At 45.8% G+C, this 20,373-nt stretch overlaps 1 protein-coding gene across 1 annotated transcript in view; it reads left to right on the forward strand.

Annotated features, from left to right (window-relative positions):
- Positions 1-20,373, forward strand: part of LOC138473016 (disintegrin and metalloproteinase domain-containing protein 12-like) — a 2,040,250-nt gene that overhangs the window by 1,227,887 nt on the left and 791,990 nt on the right. The gene's annotated exons all lie outside the window — the stretch shown is intronic.

A 20,373-nucleotide genomic window follows, 5' to 3' on the forward strand; every position in this document is an offset into this window, starting at 1 on the left:
TCAGCCTTCACTCACTTTGACTCATTCTCACTGTCACCAACTACTATATTGCTGTGCTGCACTTCCTGTGCCATTCCTCCAAGACTGTACATGTCTCTGTGAAAAATCGTGTTTAGCTGTGCCTGCCTCCTGCATTGAAACTGCCTGTTTGTGTGAAATCGTTTTTTTAGCTGTGCCTGCCTCCTGCATTGAAACTGCCTGTTTGTGTGAAAAATCGTCTTTAGCTGTGCCTGCCTCCTGCATTGAAACTGCCTGTTTGTGCTAATATTTGTTTTTAGCTGTGCCTGCCTCCTGCATTGAAACTGCCTGTTTGTGTGAAAAATCGTCTTTAGCTGTGCCTGCTTCCTGCGTTGAAACTGCATGTTTGTGTGAAAAATCGTTTTCAGCTGTGCCTGCCTCCTGCATTGAAATTGCTTGTTTGTGTGAAACCCTGTTGCGTGAAAAAATAATCATTTTTAGCTGTGCATCCATCCTGCATTGAAACTGTTTGTGTGAAAATGGGTTTTAACTGTGCCTCCTTCCTGCATGTTTGATCTTACACCTAATTCCCATTTGGCCTACTGTGCCAAGCGGATCAGGTTCAGAACTGTGCTTTGCAGCATACTTACCCCCCCCTCACCTATCACTCTCTCTCTGTCTCTCTCTTCCTCCCTTGTTCAGAGATAGCATTCTCCATCTCCCCTATCTTCTCCAACTGTTATACCATCATCTATCCTCCCTCGCTTACTAAATCTGGATGAAAAAAGCATAAAAAAGACATCCTTGCTGCTACCCCATTCCTCCAAATTGCAGACACCTATGTCAGTGCATCCTCAAGAGAAATCCTCACTAACATCTGTTTTCCGTCCCATCTCCCGACCTATGGACCTCTCACCTCACTTCCACTCTCCCACCTTATTCTTCAACTTCCATTAATGGTGGCACCAAGTGGGAAGTCCTCTGTGCGAGCTTCTTCACTTCTCGCTGCTGTATCAATGTTTACATCATGGGCACAGTCCTGGTTCAAGGCCCTCAGGCCAATACTTCACCTATTTGACTGGCTCCTGCCTTCTCTCATCAACTTCCTTCCTTCCCCTGCCCCTCCCCCTTCTACCCTCTCCACTCCACCTCTCCTGACGGATGCCCCACGTCCTGACACTCCTCCACAAAAAACCTTCAAAGGCAGCAACCGTCTCCACCTGTCAACCCTCAATTCACGCTCATCCATCAAACATTCTGCTGACATCTGCCTTCTCCTTGAAGACACTGACCTGGACATACTTGCACTCATGGAAACTTGGTTCAACGCCAGCTCAGTTACTTCCTTTGACTCACTCCTCCCGGACGGCTATAAGATCACCTCTAAACCTCGACCCCACTGTGCTGGTGGTACAGTTGCCTTAATCTTCCCAGAGTGGTTTCTTTCTACCATCCTACTCACTCAGCAATAATCGCCCTTCGAGAGAGTAGTGTGCAAATTGGTGATCTCTCATTCCTCCACCTTGACCATTGCTACCATCTATCGGCCCCCTGGCACTTCTTCTCTTTTCCTATCTGAGTGGGCGGACTTCTGTTCCTCCCTACTCTCTACCACCTACAACCTGCTACCACTAGGTGACTTCAACATCCACCTAGACTCCCCTTGCACAGCAACCCCCCTTTTCACTGATCTCTGCTCCTCCCTAGCCCTTTCCATTCTTCCGTCTGGCCCTACCCATTCTGCTGGACACACGCTAAATGCCATCATCCACTCCAATATCACTCTCTCTTCTCCCCTGGTCACCCCTCTCGCCTGGTCTGACCACTCTTTCCTCCCACTTGGGTCCTTATGGCCCTGTTTCAACTCCTCAAGAAGCTCTGCCAACCTTGTTCACAAACATCTTTCCGATGAAACGGGTGTCAGCTGCTGCTTTCTCTTCCACCTACATTCCCCCTTGCCCACCCAACACTGACAATTCTGCTGATTCTGCCCTCAGCAACCTCTATCTGTCCATCACTAAAACCCTTGACCTCCTTGCCCCAGTCATGAGGATCCGCCTAAAACCTGCCTCCAAGCGTAACACCTGGTATGACTCTGATCTTGCAGACCAAAAACGTAAGTGCAGGGCTGCTGAACGGAGGTTGCACACTTCTGGCCCACCCTCTGACAAACTGACCTAACGCCTGACCCAGAGACACTACAGACTCTCCATAAATAACAGAAACGGGCCCACATTCATGCACGAGTATCCAATGCATCCAACAACATGGCTGAACTCTTCAAAATCTGCAGGGAACTTGCTGACCCATCTGCAGCATTCTCTGCCCCTACTCCTTTCCAAGCACCATGCAATGCACTTGACTCTCACTTCGCTTCCAAAACCCAGCACATACAGAACAGCCTCGTCACTCACTCTCCCAACCCAACCCTCCCATCTCTGCCCCCCTACCATTCACACTCCTTCCTCCTTCCCCTCCTTCAGTCCTGTCTCCCCTGAAGAAGTCACCAGAGGTGTCAACTCCATATAGGTCACGTCCAAATAGGTTGCTCCTTGCTCCTCCAGAACAATGAAGGAAAATATTGTCTCTCTTGCCCCTGCTCTGGCTGATCTCTGCAACCATGCTTTTGCTACTGGTTCTTTTCCATCTTCCCTCAAGCACTCCCTTGTGCACCCCCCTCTTTAAAAAACCCACTGCAAACCCTTCCTGCCCAGCCAATAACCACCCCATTTCAATCCCCCCCTTCATGGGTAAACTGATTTAGAAGCTTGCCCTCCCCAACTCAACTCTCACACCGAACTGGTTGGCGGCCTACATGACCACCAGTCTGGATTCCAGGCATCCAGAGGCACGAAAACTGCTCTTCAGAACACCCATGAAGAACCGCTTGCATCTCTTAACTCCAACACCCCTGCTGTCCTCATCCTTCTTTATCTCTTTTCTGCATTTTACACAGTGAATTATTCCATCCTCATAAAAAGGCTCCAAGACATCATTGGCATCTCAGAGTGGGCACTGGACTGTCTTACCTCCTTCCTAACTGACCGTTCCTCCAAAACCATTCTGGGCCCTTTCTCCTCCGCTACCTGTGGCGTCCCCCATGGCTCCATTCTTTTGCCCTGGCTATTTAACATATGCCTTTCTCTGCTGGCATGACTCATTTCCTCATTCTCCCCCAACTTCCAGTGCTACGCTAATGATACACAACTTTTCTTCAAACTTCCCACTGACGCTCTTGCACCCTCCTTCATCCCTTTCTGCCTCTCTGCCATCCAGGCCCGGTGCACTGCCAATGACCTCTACCTCAATGCCAGCCTATTGGGTCTCCTGCACCATACTTCTTCCCTGCACTCTGGCCTTACCCCCTCCACTGTAGCTAGGAATCTATGAGACTACTGCAATAGCCTCCTCCTTAATCTTCCTTCCTCCTCCCTGCGACCCCTCCAGCTAACCCCGAATAGGGCAGCAAGACTTATCCTTAGCCTCAAGCCCAGCGACTGCATCTCTCGTGCCCTAAAAAGCCTTCACTGACTCCCGGCCTCAGCACGGAATACATTTAAATCCCTCTGTATCACATACAAGGCTATCTGGGGTTGGGGACCACTCTATCTTCAATGCTTACTGACAACATACGCTCCTTCTAGACTCCTCCGTTCCTCCGGCAACAACTCCCTGTGTGTTAAGCGCTTTGCTAAACAGAGAGCTGATGGGCGATCACTTTCCTTGGCTGGCTCCCTCCTGTGGAACAGCCTCCCTCTCCCCCTGCATCTTGAGCAAGACCGCCTTAAGTTCCAAAAAAGCCTCAAGACTTTTCTCTTTACCTCCTCCTTCTCCACCTCTCTCCCCTGCTAATCTTACAGCAGTGTGACGGATGTGCGGGGCCCTTATGTGTCCTCGGGGCCTTTGCCCCCCCCCCCCACATCTCTCATCCCAGCCGCTGTCTTTCTACTGCACTTACTTGGCTCACTCACTCATTGGTGGTCACACTTATGTTCTTCTCCTCTTAGCACTTACCCTGAACACTTCTTCATGAGCATCAAAGCACCTTATTCCTCACCCCCCTCTGCACTTGCACATTCTGAACACTCACAAGGCATAGTAGGTTTGTCTCCCCTTCCCTTTATTCCCCTTATTTGTTTGTACTATTAATGTAATTTTATCCTTGCTGTAATTCATTGGCTGCCTTCCCCTGTCCCCACCCTGTTTGTTGGTGCTTTGAAACAGTTTTGCCAATTGTATAAGTGCCTAAAAAGTGACCAATAAAATAAATAAGTCAGGATGGTATGGCAGGGTCTCCCTTCCCCACATTTTTTAGCACGTGATAAGGCGGGACTTCTGAGGGTATCAGGTAATATTATCTCCACCAAAAATATCGCCGTACATATGGTCGTTGGGAACGGCCATAGGCGATATTTTTGGTGGAGATAATTTATGGGGTAGATGGGTGGGAGGGTTGCGGGGGTGTCCCCTGCTCCCTTTAAAAATATATGGGGGTTGCGGGGGTGTCCCCCGCAGGTTCCATGGGGTAATATCACCGCGAAAATATGGCAAATGTTTTGTATGCCGATATTTTTGCGACAATATTATCACATGGAACCCTTCTGAGCACAGTACACTCCTGGACCTTTCCAGCATGAGGCTCACACTTCCAGTTCAACGATACCAGAACCTTCAGGGGCAAAGTCTCTTGCCTTATAAGGCCTGGTGGATCAAAACAACAAACAAAGAAAAGTTCCTTTGGTAAGCTTACACCTTGGGCGATTACTCTTCTCCCTTTGGATCTCCCTCCCCCGGGCTCGGATCCTTCTGTTAACTTGGGCCTCCCTCCACCGGGTTCACTACGGCCTTTCAAATACAGCTAACAATATTCAAGAGCCCTAATGTCTTATTAAACAACTTCTCACTGTGGACAACCCTCAGCTGGGTTTACTCTTGTCGACACAATGTTCATGGGTGTATTACTCTTCACCCCAACTCGCAGGCATCCCTCAGCCGGGTGCACATTTTCCAAATACACAGTTTACTTTGCTTTATCACATGCAGGATTTACTCTCTTAGCTTTTCCCTTGGCATCCCTCCATCGTGTTCACATAGCCATCTTTAACACAGTTCATGGGTTTCTAACACAGTTCATGATTTGCTTCATCTCATCTAAAAGCGTGGCTTCCCTTCTCCTAGCTTTCTTTCAGCATCCCTCTGTCGGGTTCACACTTGCCTTATTCCACAGAAAGCGGGGTTCCCTTCCCCTGGCTTTCTCTTGATAATGGGACTTTCGATTGTACAAGGGATTTGACATGACCCTTGCAACACAAAACAAAAAAGGGGGGGCCAGCGAGAGTCCTTTGAATGAGCACTCCTGCGGCACCTGACCACTCAGCAGCTGGCCCGTTTATGGGTTTTCCAAAACTTCAAATATACATAAGTTCTTTGTTCACAAGTTCCTTGTGTTCTTTCAAATACTGTTGCCGACTGGGCTCAACACAGTTTGGTCTGCTATCAGCTTCCTCCAACTCACCGGCTGTGCTGAACCCGTTGGCTTGTCTTGCTTCTGGAGTCAAGGATGGTACCACAGTCTCCAGCGTGCCTCCCCACCTGTGTTATCAATGCGGAGTCCCCTGTGCACTGCTGACACTTGTCACATCACACGCTAGCTGTACTCCCTAGTCTTGTGATTCCCTTTTCAGAGGCTTCGCGGGTCTGAGTTAACAAAGGCAAGGGCAATTCCCTCCTCATCGTCCTTTCAGGTCTCACCGCCTTTCTCCTCCGCTTGAACTGCCGGTTCAGAATATCTGCTTCCTTGTGCATCCGGCCTTGCTCGTAGTGTGCTCTCGCGCTCCATCATTTATCCCTGTGGGGAAGGTAAAGGGCCATCAGGTGTGCATGGTTATTTTCAATTGCCTGACTTTGCCTGACCCTTGTATTGGGACATGTCAGGTAAATGGTGTTAGCCCATTGTCTTTCTCTGTGTAAGAAAGTGTTTGTGTCGGAAGGGGGGCAGGGGGTGGGGCTAGAGTTTTTAAATATCCTACAGGGTTTGATGGGGAAAAGGTGTTACAGGGAATGGGGTAAGATGTCTCGCCTGTCAGTGTCCCACTTCCACTCCCCGAAGACCCCCATCCAGGTGATCTTTCCCCACTGGTCCACCCCCAGGAACTGGATCCAATAGCGATGGCCGTGTCCTGGCCACCTGGAATGACAGATCCCTGGGGACTAATAAGTGAGACACCTTTGGGTTTCTCATACTTCCTACTTGCGAGCTCTAGGTTTGGATAATAAGGATCTCGGATAGCTCTATGGATGCATTTGCCTTGGGTAAAGTATTTTCTGTAGGTATCCGGGGTAGTCCTTTTTCCTAACTGGTTACTGGCAAGGTTAGGTGGGACATAGGAAGTGTAGGTGTGAGTATCCTCCTCATAACCCTGGCCACCAGTATGGTTAAGGGAGGCCACATTGCTTGTCCCTGTACCCTAGGGGACTTAATCACTGGGCACTTTGCCACATAACTTCTCTATTAAATTCTGCACCTCTGTTTTTATTCCAAATTGAATTGATCTAAAAAAAGTATTTGTCTGGTTTTGGAATAGGGTTTCTGGTGTTAGTTTCAGCTTTCATATACCACTTTAACAATGCGTTTAACGGATCTATGTTTAATGGCCGGAAACAAAAGGCTGACCTTTTATATTCTTAGCTGAGTAGGCTGCACCCTTGTAGTTGGTCCTTTGTTCCCAGCCCCTCTCCTGGTCCCTTTTGGAGGGCGTCCCCCGCAATCCCTCTCTGCTGCATGAGCCCCTCTGTACCACTCCCATACTGACCCCCACTTACCTTCTGTGTCCTCTGTCTGGCTTCTTCTGTCTGAAGGCTGCACTGACAGAAACCCAAAGCACAACACCCTATTGTGCATTGGGATTGTGTCACTGCAGCCTTCAGACCGCAAATGTGTTTAACCATTCCAGGCAGGCTCTGAAACTTGAACTGGCCCTATCTCAGAGCTCTGGATTATTTGTCTTGAATTTCCCCTTTGTTTGGTTTTTTGTGATAATTTCAAAACATAGGAACATTGCTTCTAATTACCAAGGGTTTCAGTAGACATTTCAAAATGACTGTCCTCTGGGATATTCTAGTGGCCTCGATGTCAAACAGGAACTTCCCTTTGGGGTAAGATTCATTAGTAAGAGATAACTCATTTCCTTCTAACTACATATTCATGAAATAAACTCTCGGATTATAGCAGTTTGATGAATTTCTGATTAAAGTTTGGCTATAGGTTACTGGTTGTGGATTTTGATTGTTTATTTCTTTGTTTGTTGCTATTTCTATATTTGTAAAGATTCAGGACAATACTCTCTTCAGGTTGAGTTAGAATGATCTGTCTGGTGTAGGGATTCAAATTCCATCCCCTTTTGAGGCACCAAAGGGTTGACAGGCACATATCAGTAATCCCTATCGCAAGCCCATAGCCCAAATGTTAGAGGGGTCGGTCCCCCACAAAGACATGATGATTATACCTGTGCATAGGCCTGATCTGCAGGGTTTCGTCCGACATGCTTTTGTTTTTGGACATTGGTAGAATGTGTTGTGGTTCACGGAAGGCATAGCATTGTGAGCACTGTGGTATATAAGGGTACAGAAGTAAGGCTCAGACACAAAGGTGACATAGGTTTGGTTATAAACTGTTATTAACCATTAAAGGGTTGGGAAAATGGTGCATCTATCCCTAAAGATAAGAGGGGGTTCCCTGCCTCAAAGGAATATAATGAAAATGTCAGGATGTTACATAGTCGGTCACTGACATGTAATGAAAAACCTTCTTCTTACCCTAAGACTAGTAACTCAAATCTAATGTGTAAGGATATTACATTGCAAACTAAAGTGGTGAAGACAGTTTTTGTCAACAGAAAGTTCCCAGTGTCTCTGGTTGTCAAACCAAAATATCTTTTTATTTTTCACAATGTCATAGTTCAATGATTATGGATTAGCTCCTTTCCTGTGGATTTCTTCTTATCCTGCTTGACAAGCTAGGAGTTTTTCTCCCCCTTAAATAGTTTCCTTTATTTTTAGATGCACAACAAAGGTTTCCAGGTTTCTTGTGAAAAACACTTTTTTGTTCACAGAGGGTTTATGTCTGATTCACTCTCCTGCCAAACATATCCGATGAAACAGATAGTCACAGTTAAACCTCTCTTTTCCTTTTTTTGGGTCTCAGAAGATGCACTTTATTGAATGCTCCTCAGTTTACTTTATGACCTTCATATGGGTGCAAGTCCCAGACTCACCTGTGTTGTCTTCTCTCCTGCCAAGCATATGGTTTCTTCCTGTTTATTCCTTTTGCTTTCAGGGTCCCAGACCTTTTTACTCTTCTCTGGCTGTCATATTAGTGTGGGTCCCAGACTCGCAATGTAGAATCACAATAGCTTGGTTTACTCTCCAGCCAAGCCTATATATTCTTCTAGACTGTCTCTGTTTCTATCAGGGTCCCAGACCCCTCTTACATTCTTACTCTTATATGGATGCGGGCCCCAGACTTGCAATGCCGTTTCACAATAGCTTGGTTTACTCTCCTGCCAAGCATATATATCCTTCTAGACTGTCTCTGTTTCTCTCAAGGTCCCGGACCCTTTTAATCTCTGGCTCACATATTAGTTTGGGTTCCAGGCTCACAATAATGTTTCTGGTTTGCTTGGTTTACTCTCCTGCCAAGCGTATACTTTTTTCCTTCTCTCTCTCTGTTCATCGGAGGGACCAGGTCTCTCTTATTTTGCACTCTTTAGCTGTCCCCTGATACCTCCCGGACCTCTAGCACGTCTCAGTGTGCTTGTGTACCTGTTTGCATGGTTGAAGTCTTCAGAGAGGCGCTGCTAAGCTGCGAGGCTCTGGTAGCCTTCGGGTGTTCTTTTGCGTCAGTGGTAGCTTCACCGATTGCTTTTCTTTCTCGAGCTGTGCTTCCAGTCTCCAGCTGTGTTCGGATGTTTGTTCATCAGCGGCAGCCCTGAAAGTCAATGTTTCCTTCTCGGGCTGCAGATTTACATTCAGAAGCTTCCTAGTCTTTGGGACGCCCGGAGGATTGCTCGAGCAGTGGATGAAGTTGCTCCTTCTCCCTGGACTAACTTTGTGCTTCCGCTAGCCTCTGTGTATGGTATCTCTTGCTGCACTTGCTTGCTTGCCGAGTCCTCGTCTCTAGGTTTTCCTCCTCAGAAGATGGTTCTCTCCATCTTGGTTCCCCTCTGCTTTATTGTATTCCCTTTCATCATTCCAATGCCACAAAAGACTAGACTGTTCATTCCGGTTCACTGGACTCCTGGTCATCTTCTTCTTCACAGTACTTGCATTGGAACCATATGGAAAGCATATTATGCTGGCTGGGGTTTCAATCAGGTCTAATACACTAGGTTGGCTTATGTCTTTACAATAAAAGATATTGGCACTAGGTGGACAGAGGGAAGGATGGTTAGACTGAAGAAAATAGGGAGGGTGTGATAAAGCGGTGGTATACCGCCTTCTGTCTACATTTATCCACCTGTGTCCCTCACCTCCTTAAGGACCTTCAGGCTGAATCAAATCAAATAGTGACCACTTCCAGAGGTAGTAGGAATGAGAGCTCCTCAGGGTCCCTGGTGAACTGTGGTGGTATACCACAATAGCATTTGAATAAACCAGGAATGATGCTGATGGACTCTTCCAAAGTTATTTTATGGTGTTAGCAGACCCACTGCTCAATACATAATGGCAAAGACTTCGGAAATTGTTATTACAGCACACCCTCATACATTTTCATTGTACCTGTTTAAGATAATACTTTAATTTACAAGTTGTATAGCCAGTAGCATAGTTGCTGCAGTCTTCCGTTGGCCAGGAATTTGATGTTGTGAAACTTTTGGTGATGCATCTCCTCTTTTTGACCCAACTTTACCAGTATTGCTTTTTTGGCTTCTCTATATGTTGTAACCTCTGAATGATTGTCATTCTAGAAGTGGAGTTATGTATTGGCTCTACCTCTCTTTTTACGTTGTAGTGCATCAAGCTATCCTCTCTCCATTAACAAAGAAGTCCACTGGATACTCACTTGACACATATTTTTGAAAGACAGAGGCAGGGACATTGGGATGTAACTTAGAAGAGGGAGTATCTTCCCCTACTTTGTTTACAAAATCTGCTCACTTTCTTGTGCCTATCCCCATGAATTTGTAAGGCCTCCTGCATCTGTCATTAAGTGTTTCCACTGGTGGTGGGAAAAAGTTCCATTCCCTTGATCATTTGGGAAATTAGAGTAGTAATCATGACTTTTCCTTGGTTGCATACAGGACGAGTCTTCCCTCTTGTACTTGTTCAAGATTGAGGCTGAATGTTCAAGGGACAAGGCAACCTCTTGGTCTTCTTGACCATACTGCCCTCTCCTCCTCAGATACTTGTTTTGCCTCCTACCTGGCTGCTTCCTGTTCAGCAGTGCATTTTTGAAACAGTGGGTTTTGTAAAGGTAACATATTTCTCTTCATGAGATCTGATGTGGTTTTTGTCCCATCCTTCTATTTCTCATACAAAGATATTAGTTGATGTTGGTGGTTTGGACTTCGTGTAAAGTCTTTTATTAAATCCAACACCTTGCACCGTGCATAAATAAATATTAAAATGCTGATGTTAGACCACACATACAATTTTAAGGTTCGTCAGGTGTTTGGGTCAGGTGGTCGGGGCTTTGCAAGTTGGCATTATGTTAGTCTCTTGCTTCACTTTGGTTTAAAACATGAGTGCTATTTCCCAGTAGATGTTTGTTGGAATTACAGTGCTCCGCCCACCAGTGTTGTGGGAATCTGGACTTCAATTACAAGTAGAATTTACTTCTTCCCGGGGTTTCCTTCACCACTAATTTTGTACCCAGCTAGTACTGATTTGTGTCCCTATCTTTCTCTCAATCATTCTCTCAGGATGTTTTGAAAAGCAGCACTTCAGTTTGCAGAGATGTTGGTTTGGAACAAGGACTATTGTTGCCAGAAGGTACTTTGCTTCCTAGTCATGTCTCTTTAACCTTATCCCATGTCGAGTGACAATGTTTCCAATAGGGACTTTGTTTACCAGTAGTCTCTATCTTCCCGGAGCATTTGGAAGTCACCTCCCAAGAGTTCCCCATCAATTTCTTTCCAAGGGAATCTCAGAAACATAGACTCCAGTTTACAATTGGAAAATGTGATGTGTTTGTTCTCTTCCCCAGACTGTACAGAGAATTGCGGACCTCCATTTCCTGTATGCCAACTGGTTACATTTAGTCTATGTATAAACTGATTGGGACTACAATCTTAATTCACTTCAGACCAATGTTTGTCCACTGAAATGATTCTTCCCACAATCCTGCCCGCACTCTTGTTCGATGTAAAGGGTATAAAGTTTTCAATTAAAACAAACCCATGGTTCCTCACTTTAATGATTCTCTAGTCAGCGTCTTTTCAGAAGTATTGAAAATATACACTTCAATTCCCATCCTGCAACATTTCTCCAATATCTTTGACTTGGTAAGCAACTTTTCCCATAGAATTGCTCAGATCAAAGATTTCGAATCGCAAAATGTAATATATCTATGATGTTTATTTGGAAGATAGACTTCCCTTTCCATAATCAAACAATTCTCTAGTTTCTAAAACGTTGGCGCGCAAGCTGTTCCTAAGATATATTGGGCATATGGACTTCCTTTACAATAAATCAACATTCATCAATGTCTTTTTAAGTAGATGAACTTCAGTTCCAAGAATTCAACACGTTTCCAGTTGTCAGTGGCTCAGCACAAAATGTCTGTTTGCGAGGCGTTGGGTTTGTAGACTGCAGTTCATACACTGCAACACTTCTCCAATGTCTTTGCCTCATTGGACGATCTCTCCATCATGGGGCATGCAGACTCCATTTCCTCCATTGCATTCATTATCTCTTAGACTCAATAGGTGAGGTTTTGGAAATGTAAACTTCGATTGCTACCATGCAGCAAATTTGCAATGTGCTCAACGCTGTAGAAAATCTCTCCCCCAGAGATATTTGGAATATGGATTTAAGTTCCTACAGTACAATAGTTTTCCCAATGAATGGTTTGACTTCAGAATCCCCTCCTTGGTCTGACTCTCAGGTTGGCTGATCATCAGCATCTATATTCACTCTCTGGTTATCCTCCCGTTGGTCAGAACTTCTGCTTTTCTGTTTCCTGGCACTATGTGTCCAGTGCTGGTTGCTTTCTAGCTCAGCACACATAGTCTCGTTCTCCATGCAGAAGGGCTCACCGGCTCTCTTCTCCACTGCAACTGGCCCTCCCGACATTCTTCTCATCACTCCTCAGCCTCTGTCAGTTTCTGTCCACAAATACAGGCTGAGCGAATTTTGGTTCTTTAGCAGAGTACACCTTGTCTCCCTTTGGCAGCACCACATTCTCTCACAGCACTGGATGGGGATGTTCCACTGGCTGTTCAATACATCTCAAAGTGTCTTTCTTGGAAACTGACAATCATTCAATACTGCTCACTCACTCAGCTCTGCGAGCATAATACGTCTACTCCCTCTTGGTCCGCGCACAGTTGACCAGATTCAAACTTGCACAAGACCCTGCTTCCTCCTGCTGACAGAGCCAGTTCCCTCTGTCTCGCTGTCCTTTTGATTCTCCCATAGTGCTAAGGGTGTGGTCACCTGATAACAATCATGGAAAAAAGACTATTGCTTTCCTACAATTTTTACAGATTAGAAGGACAATTAGTCGCATTGCATACATGGGGATAAATTACCCTATAAATGTGCATTTGGCACATTTGGCATATTGCTTCTCAACCGCATTATGTGAATCGAGTAAATGAACAGGCGATATACTTTTCCTCTGTGAACATTATATTGTGCTACAGTCAGCACAGACTGGGGGCAGTACAAATCAAGGGATTACTGCAGGCTTTCAGGGCGGTGGATTGAGATTATAAGGGCCACAGGGATTTCTTAACAGCTCACATATTCTGCCGAGTAACCAGTGTTTGTGCGCTGGATGGCTGTCACCTCCAGATATTCAGGATGAATATTTTGTGGTTTTAAAATGCTTAATACTATTTTTCCAGCACTGTGAGCGTCCAATATCATAATTACTTCACCAAGTCATTTTAGCACATGCTTTATTTTTGCAATTTGAAATTGCATGAGCATGTGTGCTCTTTAGCTTCTCATTTTGCTGGTTTAATCTCCTATTCACGCTGCGCTCTTCTAACTACCAGGTGCGGTAATACCAATTGTCGCAGACTGTCATTTGTAGGGCATACCGCCAAACTCATAACTAGGGCCTCAGAGTAAGCTGGTAAAGCACCTTGGGTGCATGCCATAATTTAGTTTAACATATGTATCACATTTCTTGAATTTGTATATATTGTCATGCAGCCAGCCAGACAAAACTAGACCTATCTTTGTGACCTTTCTGCATCCTCATTCCCTTTGCAATCATATGCATTTGCTATATCGCATTGCCTCCCCTGAATGAAACAAATGCATAGACGGAGGATTTCTCACCTGTGATGAATATGGTGCTACAGTCAACATTGACTAAGGGCAGTAAAAAAGTCAAGGGATTAGTGGCGCCTTTCGATGCAGTGGATTAAATTCATATGAACCATAAGGATTTCCTGACAGCACACTCATTCTGGCGAGTAACAGTGTTTGGGAAGGAAGCTGGCTTATCTCCTTGTTTGAAGGCTCTGAAACGTCAATAAAAGGTCTGTTGGCTGCACATATCTTCACAGGTCAGTTACCTCTTGTATTTTAATTTCAAACTGTTAGTGATCATGTGTTAAGTTGACTTGACGGAACACTGCGCAGAACACGTTTTATCTGCCGCTTCTCTGTCTTTGGCTTGATATTGCCGAGCCCTGCAAAGTACGTCCAATTAATTCAACTCAAATTTTCTAACTGTAATCTAGGAGATGGGAGCCAGCAAATCCATTATTTTGAAAGCTCTACGCCGGCCAGGTCTGCAGCTTGCCATTAATTGTCACTGTGAAGGCTGATGTCTTCCGAGTTACTATGGATGGTTATAAATAGGATTTCCGTTCTGAGTGGACTGGCGTGAGGGAGATCCGCTCACCTCGAGGCGGGGGCTTGCACTGCTCCCGATAGAAAGCCATTGCGATCTGGGGATGGTCACACAAGCGGAAATGTGTTGGCACCAACAGGTCAACTCGATAGATTTGGGGTGCCTTCATCCGTAATATCAACAGCAATGGTAATGATCAAGAGTTAGGAATAAAAGTGACAGCCTAGAAATTGAACTATTCTCTGAAAGTGCATATGCTACGCATTTGGAACCTGGGAAATCCTCTGGCCTGCTCTTTAAGAGATTGGCGTCATGGCAGACCTACGTTGGAGGATTCCCTTCTCGCTTTTGTGCCAGCAGTTCTAACTCTATGCTGTCACGTTGGCGCACGCATATTCCTGCGTGTCATGCCTTAATCATTGGTTTGTTGTCTAAGCTCTGAGTTCTCCCGTTGGTTCCTCTGAGAAAAAGGATGGTGTTATTCTGTAGCCATGTTGACGCAGCCGATGATCATGGACTGAGGTCCTCTGTGTTCTAATCATGTGAATTCAACTCTGGAAAAACACTTGGCAAATTATTTATTTCATTAGTCTCACTCAATACTGTTTAAGCAAGAGAAAACGGAAACATTGTATCCTTGATGAGGGAATACCCCACTGGGAGCCAGTGCTTTGGTAACTTTGTTTCCCCTGGACTGAAATCGCTGTTGGGGAAACTTGTGGGCTTGCAGCATTCGATCCATGGGGCTCCCTTGGTCAGCAGCTGCCACTTTGAAGTGTGATCTTGACTTTCCAGATGCTCCTGCATGGCTTTTATCAATGTTACAATACATGCTGCAAATGACGAATGCAGGGACTTGACTCTGTTTAAAGGGACCAAGGTGTTTTTCAGCGCTGGGTGTTTGGGTCTGACGAGTAGGAGCTGTATGTTCTCGCTTGTGGGCTGCAGTACATGGCATTAGTAGGACACCAAGGTGGGTCAAGGCTAACACTTCTTCACTCAGCACCCAGCTGCCTGAGTTTATTTATTTATTTGTATGTTTTATTGTTTGCTTGTTAGGCGTTTATACAATACGAAAATACTGTTTCAAAGTGCCCGCGGGAAAAGGGAGGGAGCAGGAGTGGGAAATACATTAAAATACAATAAAAACACAATATATAAGAGCAGTGGGGGAAAAGGAAAACAGGATGAACCTAATCTGCCCTGTGAGTATTCAGAACGTGCAAGTGCAGGAATGAAGAAGGCAGCGGGTCAGTGCTTTGGAGTCTGAGCTCATGGGTGAGCTACAGATGAAGTGCTAGGAATGTTCAGTGATACACAGCCTGGAGCAGCGAGGGGTGCAAGTGCAAACTACCAGGGTGGAGGTTGTAAGTGAAAGTGCTGATAGACAGGACTGGGCCGATTGGGTGCGGGAGGTCAGCCCCCTGAAGCCCAGGACACTAATTGACGCAACGGTGGGATTAGCAGGGGAGAGCAGAAGGGAAGGAGGAGGTAAAGAGCAAGGTCTTAAGGACCTTCCGGAATTGAAGAAGATCCTGCTCAAGGAGCAGGGGGAGGGTGAGGCTGTTCCATAGGAGGGAGCCAGCTGAGGAACGCAAACGAGTGCCTGCCCTCTGTTTAGAAAAACCTTTTACACACAGAGAGTTAGAGCCAGAGGAGTGTAGTAGTCTAAAGTGATATGATATGATATGATATGGCATTTGTAACGTGCCTATACACCAGTGTTTCAAGGCGCGACGAGGCAGGGAGGGGGGGACAAAGGGAGACAGACAACGATCCTACTAGGCCAGGTGTCATGCAGATCGCGCAAGTGCAAGGTTAAGGGGACGGGAAAAGTGCAAGAGGGGAAAGGGAGGGGGTAAAGTGCAGTACACGGTTAGTAACGAACAAGATAAATAATAAGGGCCAGCTGGTGGCAAGTGCAAGATAAGTGCAGACAAGTGCTGGGCAGAGGGGCTGTAGCGATACAGAGACAGTCCCGCAGTGCAGGGGTTGCCAGGAAGGCAGTACAGGGGAGAGTGGCTGGGCCAAGGACCGAGATTGGTGAGTGGCCCAGTTGCTGATTTAGTACAATTTCAGTGATTTAGCAGGGGAGAGAGGGAGAGAAAGCAGAAGCAAAGAGGAGGGTTTTGAGGCACTTCCGGAACCGGAGATGGTTCTCCTCAAGTTTTAGGGAGGCAGGAAGGCTGTTCCAGAGGGAGGCCCCTGCAGCAGAGAGAGATCTCCCTCCAACTCGTTGCTTAGAGAAGCGGCTGACCCTGAGGGAGTTGGAGGCGGATGAGCGAAGTGTACGAGAAGGAAGATATTTAGAAAGGGAGAGTTGAAGGTATTTTGGCCCCAGGCCCCAGAAGGCCTTGTGGACAATGCAGAGGGTTTTGAACTTAATCCTCGCAGCCACAGGGAGCCAGTGTAGCGATTTAAGTCCTGGAGAGATACGGTCCTGGGGCTTGAGGCCAAGGACAAGTCTCGCAGTCTTGTTCTGGATGAGTTGCAGAGGGCGGAGAGTAGAGGCAGGCAGATTTAGGTAGAGGCTGTTACAGTAGTCCAGCTTCAAAAGAACCAGGGCTCTGTGGGAGTATTTAGTAAGATAAAGCTAAAGATAGTGTGGTCTCCAGGCCCAGACTGCCTTGTGGATGATGCAGGGGGATTTGAATTTAGTCTGTGTAGCAACCGGGAGCCAGTGAAGAATTTTTAGTGCAGGAGAGCTGAGGTCCCTGGGCTTAAGGCCAAAGATAAGTCTTGCTGCCCTATTCTGGATTAGCTGGAGGGGTTGCAGAGTGGAAGGTGGTAGATTCAGGAGGAGGCTATTGCAATAGTCAGGCCTAGAAAGAACCAGGTCTTCGGTCACATTGAACCTCTGGAGGAAAGTGAGAAAAGGGAGTATAACTTTGAGAAGGAAGAGCTGAAAGTGGGACTTCTTGGCAATGTCCTGAATGTGAGGGAGGAAGGAGAGAGAGGAGTGGAAGATGACTCCAAGGATTCTGGCTTCAGAAGAGGGTGCATGGGGAGAGGCCAAAGAGGAAGGCCAGAGTGAAGGAAGAAGAAGAGAGCAGGGGTCCCAGTGGGAAGGATCTCAGTTTTACGGGCATTGAGGCAGAGATCATTGGCGATGCACTAGGAATTGATGGCAGATAGGCAGTCAGGGATGATGGAGGGTGCAAGCGGGTTGGCAGGAAGTTTGTAAAAGAGCTGTGTGACGTCTGCGTAACACTGGGAGTTTGAGGAGAAGGAGGAGATGACTTATGCCCTTGTGAACTGAAGAACTAGACAAGTGACTATGTCACACATCTCACACCCCATCCTGTAAGAAGGAAGCACAGAAAAGGCCCTACCCACCTCTTTTTGGGTAGGCTATAGCAGGTTCACTGGATGACAGATATGGTAGTGGCTGGCAGCACAGTGACAAAGGTGGTTGAGATCAGACCTTAGAGAAAGGAGGAGCTCCCCCGACCAATGCTACCACCGCTGCTCATCCTCACAAATCAGAGGCTTTGACTTTCATTAAGGGTTTGCCGGTAACTAGCCTGTACTACCGGAGGGTTACCGGCAAACCCACCTTACCTTTATCGGCACCTGATATCCGATATTACAGATGCCGGCAATAGCGGTAAGTTACCATTCGATGGAGTCCAAAAGGACTCCATGGAATGGGTTTGCAGCAATCACTGGCACTAGTAGTCCTGGTACCAGTGATTGGCAATTCTTTGCTGGTAGGGGCCTGAACTCCCAGCAGCTCAAGCTTGCCAGTAGTTCACTGCCCCTACCAGCCCCTACCAGCAACCCACTCTGGTAGAAATGCCGGATCCAGTATTCCCAACATTTTTTCCAGAATATTTACCAGACCAGCACACCCATAATTAGGCTGTTTCTCAGAGAATGTCCCAACTCCTTTTTCCCAGAAGAACATTGGTATAACGTCCTAACTGGTGTCCCAGTTTGCAGTGGGTTCAGAGACGTTTTTATGGGAGGGTGAAAGGGGCACTTACCCAGGGCCCCCACCTTGGAGGGAGCCCCACAAGGCTAGCTGATTTGAAGAAGTCAGATTCCATTGTTCACCAGTCTTAAACAGCACATGTCAGGATATTTTATGGGGTGCTGCTGAGGCTCTAAAACCATTGCCTTTCTGTTTTGGCAAGTGCATTCTGCCTTGATCAATGCATCATGTGTTTCTTTCTGTGTCCACTGTGGTACACATAGTTTGTGTGTTCCTTATGGCACACCTCTGTAGCATTCTTTCCTTCCTGTGGGATATATGTTTATTATGTGCAATAGACAATGGTGAATTGCATATTGATAAATTGAGTGCCACAACGGTTCAGAAGTTAGCTCAGTGTGTGAAGCACCCATTGCATAGATATGTGTTCATATACAAAATTAGAATATCACATTCCAGCAAGGCTGGCTGAGCCTTTCCTATGTCTGAAGTTTATAAACCTGCCTGCATATGTACTCGGTTTTGCAGAACAACATCTGCTATTATCAGCAATGTACCTGTACCAGATGGGATTTTCTATAAAAACTAACATATCATCCGTATTGTGAAGGTCTAGAAATTGGTTTGTTCAGATGGGGTGTTGTAAAACCTAGACAATCCCCTCCAACAATGGCATAAACTGTTAGTCTAAGAGGTGAATAAGTATCCAAATTCAAGACTATGGAATGACAGCATTCATGTTTGTATCCTGGATTTGCCAGCAGACGATACAGTGATCCTGGTCAAATCATCTAATATAGCTTACATTACTGTGCTGTCTTCTGTGAGGTTTGCCTTCTTGCATGCAGCTGGTAGGTATCGTTTAGCCCATTACTTGATCTTTTCTTCTTATGTAGGCCATTTGGGTGCAAGGGTTGGTAGTCAGAAGAGAGCGGAATGGTGCAAGCCTCAGGCAAGCATATTTTAAGGTCTGCTGCTTGACACAAAAAAAGGGTATCTTTTTGAGAAAAGTCAAAGGTTTTTATGCACTTTTATGGAAGTATCGAAAGCTTTAAAATACAAAAGGCAAACCGAGATTAAATTTGTTAAATGACATCGATTGGTATGCTGGTTCTTATATACTTCCCTTGATGATGGAGAGAATGAAGCTAGAATCATTCCCATTTTGCATAACACCCTTCTATAATATTTGGTTTAAAAATCGTCATGTTTGGTAATGTGATTAGTGTACTTTCCAAGTCTGTTTTGTTTATAAAATTAGATTGTTTTAGTTCATGGTAAGAACTAGAAAAGAAAGTGTTCAAATGCCGAAATTGCAGAGTTGGCACAAATCCCAGCTTCACCCCTTCACCCCTTAACTAATGTGTGATCCTGGGCATCTCATTTAATCTTGTATAGCCTAACCTCTCAATATTGCCAGTCCCTAAACCTTTCAAAATTGTCAGCCCTTCCGAGTGATTTCCTTCTCATGGTTTGATCTTCATAAAGCCTTATTCATGGTTTCACTGTGTTAATAGTGAGCATATTTATATTGCACAGCACAGGCATTCGTTCCTTTGATATCTAATGGCAACACTATTTGAAAACCATATTCCGCTTCTAATCTCAGTCTGTCTAGATAAAGACACCTTCGTGGTAGCTTCTAATCTGCCACCACTCTCCATGCTACGATATGTGTAGCGTTCTCCTTCCTTTAAATTGGTGGTCTCTATCCATGCATGAGCACTTTTGCATTCCGTGAGGCAGTTTATGTGAGTTCTCTGTCTATTATGGGTTACATGTACCTTTTACGAACGGTCCTGCATTAATACTACATCTACCTTCCTGGATGTTATTGATAAAAAGTATCCTGTATGTACTAGAATAGTAACACCTTTGTAGACTGCTAATGTTGGTCTTCAAATGCTACTTGTTTATCATTCTGATTAGAGCAAGAATGAAGAGGGCAATAGGAGTTGAAGGGAGTAAACATACTTATTATGATCCGAGACAGCATATCAACCTATAAGTTGTGAGCGCAACGGGTGGGGAGTCGGGTGCGCAACCAGTATTCTCGATCCCTTCATTCCATTGGTTTGGTGGAGGGGGGCCCCAAAGATGTCCATGCCCAGGGCCCCAAAAGTGCTTAGGATGGCCCTGAGTGGCTTCACAGCATGTTGTTTCTTTTGTTCATTCGGATAGCTTGACTTGTTGCAGTATGCAGTGTGTTCTTTACAGAAATGCTGCTATGTCACTTCAGCTCCTTCTGCAAGATACTTCTGATCCTTTTCCCTCTCCTGATCAGCATTTTTACTGCTTTCACAGCTCTCCTCCTCTCAGTGTCTATGTGCATGTCAGCAGACAACCCATTTCATTGCCCGTTTAAAGCTGCAGTTTTGATCACTCTGTTGGCTTTCTCATCCCTCATGTCAGCGTGTGCATCCTCCAAATGCTGGTTCTGGTGGTACCCGTC

Source organism: Ambystoma mexicanum, chromosome 8, assembly GCF_040938575.1.
Source record: "Ambystoma mexicanum isolate Mex_15411 chromosome 8, UKY_AmexF1_1, whole genome shotgun sequence".
Classification (NCBI taxonomy): domain Eukaryota; kingdom Metazoa; phylum Chordata; class Amphibia; order Caudata; family Ambystomatidae; genus Ambystoma; species Ambystoma mexicanum.